Genomic DNA, 5,902 nt, shown 5'->3' on the forward strand with positions numbered 1-5,902 from the left:
ACATCAATGTTTATAGCAGCACAATTCACAATAGCTAAACTGTGGAGCCAACCTAGGTGCACTTCAGTGGATGAATGGATGGAAAAAAAATTGTGGCATATACACACAATGGAATTTTACTCAGCAATAAAAGAGAATAAAATCATGGAATTTGCAGGTAAATGGATGGCATTGGAGAAGATAATGCTAAGTGAAGTTACCCAATCCCCAAAAATCAAATGCCGAATGTTTTCTCTGATATAAGGAGGCTGACTCATATTGAGGTAGGGAGGGGGAGCATGAGAGGAATAGACGAACTCTAGATAGGGCAGAGGGGTGGGAGGGAAAGAGAGGGGGCAGGGAATTAGCAAGGATGATGGAATGTGATAGACATCATTATCCAAAGTATATGTATGAAGACACAAATTGGGTGTCAACATACTTAATAAACAACCAGAGATATGAAAAATTGTGCTATATACATGTATTAAGAATTGTAATGTATTCTGTCATTTATGTTTAAAAATCAATAAAAAAGGAATGTCAAGTCACTATGAAATGTTTAAATAAGTGATTAATATTTTAAATAACTATTGGAAAGACTGCTACTTTATTTTTTTTAAACTGATGCAAAATATTTATTCCAAGTTAGTTATTTTATGCAGTAGTTTTTCCCCTCAACAGACTTGTGATAACCACATCTTTTAAATCTGTAAATAATGTTATCAAAATAATCTTAATCTTTGAAATCTCACAAAAATTTATATTTTACAATCCACCCTGAATATCAAGGCTGCAAGAATAACACATTTCCTATATCCAAATATTTTACGGCTGTACCCAAAAAGGAAAAAAGAAAACAAAAACAAACAAACAAAAAAACCACATATGCTTTGTTAAGGGCTAAAGTTACCCGAGCAGCCAAAAATAAAATAAAATATCCAAATTATTAGCATTAATTTAATACAATTATAACTTCAATAGTCACTTTGTCATTGACAATGATTGCTTGAGCACAGGGGTGAGTGCCCCAAGGGCTGGTAGTAGAAGCTGTTGCTGCAGACCAGTGTCTCCTCCTCTCTGCATCTCTGCACTGCCAGCTCCCACCTGTGCATCGCCCCATATGTACTGTGTGTGTGTATTTAAAAAATCTTTCCCACCACACAAACTTCTATTAAGCAGATAACAGGGAAGAACACAAACAAAAGCTAAACAAGCCAACTGCTCTTTCTTTGGGATATGATTATTTCCCTTGTGCATGAAATATTCAACAACATAAGAAAAGGAAAAGAACAATTTCTTTTGTGTATTCCCTAAACACACAAGCTGAGTTTACTGAGTCAGATTAACTGTGAGCCTTTATATGCCTACTTCCAGGCATCGTCATCTGATGTTTCACTGCTACTTGTTTCTGTGTCTGAGTCCTCAAACTCTGCTTTACAAGTGCTTCTCCAAGGGGAGAATAGGCTGGAACCGCGGCTGTGTAAGAAGCCATTCTTTCCGAAGCCATTTCTTCTCAGCTGCTCTGTCTTCATGTGGAACTCTTTTAGCTCATCCTCTGTGAGAGGAAGGCAATTCTCATCATTTTCAGGATATTCTTGCCATCCCATTGATTTCAATAACCTATGCTCTGCTTCCAGAGAGTGTGAAAGGATCCCCCCTTCTTCTGCTACAGGGAGAGAAAGACCATTCTGAAGACAGCCTTCCTCCCCATTTTCCTTTGGTTCAGGTGTGCTGTTGTCCTCCAAATCCTCCAGCTTGTCACAGTCTCTGTTCTCTGCAAAGTCTCCATTTCGGTCATTCTTCAAAGTCTTCAGGAATTCACTCTTCCTATCAGTGGTTCGGTGGGTCAACTTGGTCAGACGAGAGGAGCTGATCTCAATTGGAGGGGTAATGCTGGAGGGACTCTCTTTGGGAGAGCTGAGAACTGCGCCACCAGCCAGTACCACTGTTTTGGTAACAGAAATTGGATTGGTAAATGATGACTCCCGGCTAGAGGAAAGGGATCCTGATTTGTGTTCCATTCTGCTAGATTTCCATGCATTGGGCTTGGAAGGAGGTGGTGCAGGCTTAGGAACCAAGTTCTTATAGACACTTGGAACCATAGTTGATGATTTGTTCCCATTTGCATGGTGAGATCCTGGTGAGGTGAATGCAGCAGAGAAGGCAGCAGCAGGATCCTCTTTGGAAACTTTTTTGATAACTAGCATCTTGGAGGGTTGCTTGGCACTAGGTGGGTTTTCCCACACTCCAGAAGGGGTCCCAATAGGTCTGCATGGCAGATTCTGTTTGCCAGCTTCTGGATTCAAAGAAGGAAAGTCTTCCTCTTCAAACTGCAACTTTTCCACCTTGTCTTCTTTCTTTTCTTCCCTAATCTCTGTAGGTGGCTTTTCTTGAAAGGCACAGCCTTTCCGGGAATGAAAACTGCCATTCCAGTGTCGATGGTTCCCTGTGCCACCTCCACTACGCTGGTTTATGCCATCATGACCTCGGGAAGAACTATGCCAACCAGATAGGTTCCCTGTGATTCCAGCATATGCTCCCTTAGAGACACCAGAGTCCACAGAATCATGGCGGAAGAGGGAGGGCTGGTGCCAGGAATCTCCTGTAGTTCGTAGGGGCCCATTGTTAAAAAAGCCATCAGAGGAATTGTGTCGACGACGGCTCACTCCAAATCTACCTTCTCCTCGGGGCAGGTGCTCTCCGTGTTTTTCAAAGGTGGATGTAGGTGACTTAGCTGACTGTGGTGTTGAGAAATTTAGCCAAGCAGGAACAAAGTCATGCTGCGCCATTTAGGTCCAGTGTCTCTTTTCAGCAAGGTGAGGCATCCAACCTCATGGCCAGGATCCCAGAGTGTAACCTCTGTGGTCCTGTTTTTCGAACTCCTTGAGGCTATCAGCTGGCTCTCTCACGAGGTCTTCTTGTTAAAAAGGTGCTTAAGTAGTCTGGCCAGCAGCACGCCTTGCGATGAAGCACAAAGAAGCCTGGCTCTGGGTGGCTCACTTTCTGAGTCCCTTTAATTGATCATCCTAAACTACCTAGTTCCTGACTCGCTTCCAAAGGGGGAAGGGGAAAGGGGAAGGGGGAAGGGGAACATAAAAAGTATTTGTTACATTTAAAAAAGGGGTAAGGGGAAAGAGCTATGTCTATGTTCACCTCATTCAACTTCCTTGAGTAATGGCACTATGATGTTGCTTAAATAGGTAATACATGGACATTTGCACAGTGAGTGCGAACTGTTCATAACAAGGTCATAGCTACACAGACAGGTGGCCTCATGTGTGGGGAAGTAATGTCATCAAGGTGATAGACAAAAAATATAATATTAAAGCACTATAAAAGATCTTCTGAGTAGTCAACTCCAGTGGCAAACAACCACATGACAAAGCCCTTAAAACATAAATGTCATTATTCTTACACAACTGCTAAAAATAGTGTGCAGATATGTATTTATATTTTCTTAAACTCTAAACTCTAAACATATATGAAATCTTGTTAAAAAAAAAAATCAGACAGGAACTTGATACACTTTTCCCTCCACAGAACAGCAGCTTTCAAGGCAAATTTCTTGGTATAAAGCTCCTATATGTATATTCTATTTCTTTGGTCTTCAATATTTATAAATTCAGAACAAAATTAAAACAAGTAGAAAGAGGGGGTTAGGAATAGTCAAGCAGAAAGTTCCAAAATGAGGTTTTCTTCTCTTCAGTTTTCTGTATTTCACTTGTTTTGCATCTTCTTCAAAAATGAATTCAGCTAATAGAAGGTGATATGAAGAATCTTCTACTGCTTTGGTAGAGAAGTCACTTTTTATTTTGGATCCATTTCCATCATTGCTCAATCATTAACAAGGCCACATGAATCTACCAATCTTCCGCTCCTTCACATGTGCGTGTCCTTGAGACTCCAGCCCCCAGCCGGCCTCAGGGCTCTGCTCCACAGGCCTGCGAGGGTCGAGGGTCGGCGCAGCGCGTTACCCGCCGGGAGCCGTAGTTCCTGGGCACCGCAGGCGTCGCGCCCCCGCCCCAACGTAGGGCGGGTTTCTCACCGGGCCTGCGCCTTTGGTAAGGCCAAGACTGCTACTTTAAATGACAATGTTGTTGGAAGGAGTGTAGACTTTGCCATCTTATGTGGTTTGGCCATCAGACAAAACAGGAGCCATAGGTGTGATGGAGAAGGAAACGCTGGTCAAAGAGAAGCAAAAATTTTTCTAATAACTCTAACTGATCAGCAATAGAACAGACCACCTGTGGTGGGGTCAATCAGATTAGCAGCTCTCAAAGGACGGCAGAAGGCAAATTTTTTACATCAAGTTATGTTAACTTAAAAGTACTTTTTAATTATAACATTTTACAATATTTTGATGCACATAGTTCAAAATATCCACACTGTATTATAGTAATAGATATTGCTCTGCTCCTTCTCCTGGAGTAGCATTGCAAAGTGGTTCCACTAAGCAAAAACTAATATGTTTCACGGTTCGTTTTTCCCCCTTAGTTTTCAATTTTAAAAAGACAATATGGTAAACTCACCATATTTTAAATAACACTCCAGCAGGGGCTAGAGGATTTCAAAATGCATTCATGTTTTTGTACCCAACTGTACACATATTCAGAAAAAAAAAGAATTTACAAAGATTATTAGTGATACATAAATTCAGGCCAGATTTTGCTGCCAAACTTATGAATAAAACTTGATTTTCAGATCTGTTTTTTATTTTAGAATTTGCAGATGAGAAACCCATATCTTAGAAATTTAGGACCAAACATTACCAAACTTTAACCCTGATCTCCCTGGTTGCAAGAAGTATCCTTGGACAAACTAAGAGAGCAGTTTTCTCACGTGCAAATGGACCTTAATATGCATGTCTCTTCAGAATCCTAAGGTGGGGGCTAAGAGAAATGCCCCCTATAGGAGAGTAAATTTCCAAACCTACACTAGAAATCAAAGGTGTTGTGTTAGCATCGAGCTCAGAAGGAAGCATTGAATCTTGCTAGAGGATGTGCTTATGCCTTCCTGGAAGAAAACCTCTTTGATGTCACATTTGTATGCTGCTTTGCTTTCAGAGGGACTGTATTCTTTCATTTTCTTAAATTAAATTGAATTACATTGAAGAAAGAGAAATTCAGTTAAGAGATGAAAAGGCGGTGGAGTCATTTGGAAGGCTCCTGCGAATGGAAGGCCCAGAATCCACTTCAGCGATGCTTTAGGGGAACAGCAGATCTGGCCTTTCCACTGGAGAGTGGTCATGCTCGGCAGCAGGTGCTTGCATAGTGACCTGGAGGTCACTTCTCTCCCTGGGTTCTTAGCAACCCGCAATTCTGGCCTTTATAGTAGCAGGTGGTAAATTGACAATTCTAATGGTAATAATAATAAAACAAGAATGATAATAATAATGAGATCAAACACCTACCTCACTGGAGTGACTGTCAATTTAGCAATATAAATATAGATCTCAAATAGTTGGTGAATACCAAATAGAAATAATGAACTTTGTTCCACATCTGAGAATGTTCTGCTGTACTTGTTTGTGAATTCTTTTCTGAAACAGGATGTTTTTCTTGTTCTATAATTGTTGCCATAGTCGAGGTGGGTTGGGAGGGAATTACTGATTTGAAATAGACTGGTATCCCCTATTGGAAGAAAAGAGCAGTCCTCTCCCCGAGACAACACCTTTTCCTCAAGAGGAAAAGTCATGCCATTGGTGTGGTTAATCTGGGAGCCGAAATCATGGTAACTCGCTAGAAACCAGACGTCCCGGCTGGATTAAGCACTCAGCAATGCAGAGCAGAGCCCAGATGTTATTGCAAGCAAAATCCTATTTTAATCTGCCCTCCTGACTCTTGGAATGTGAAATGCAACTGCACTTTGGAAAGTTCCATCCCTTTGATCTCCCCTCACAGTGGGCTTGTTTTTGAAGCAG

The 5,902-nt window shown here is 41.2% G+C and overlaps 1 pseudogene; it reads right to left on the reverse strand.

Moving 5' to 3' along the window:
* Positions 1-1,186: 1,186 nt before the first annotated feature.
* On the reverse strand, positions 1,187-3,294 carry LOC113183592 (vasculin-like protein 1 pseudogene; annotated as a pseudogene).
* Positions 3,295-5,902: the final 2,608 nt, after the last annotated feature.

Source organism: Urocitellus parryii, chromosome 9 (genome assembly GCF_045843805.1).
Source record: "Urocitellus parryii isolate mUroPar1 chromosome 9, mUroPar1.hap1, whole genome shotgun sequence".
Taxonomy (NCBI): domain Eukaryota; kingdom Metazoa; phylum Chordata; class Mammalia; order Rodentia; family Sciuridae; genus Urocitellus; species Urocitellus parryii.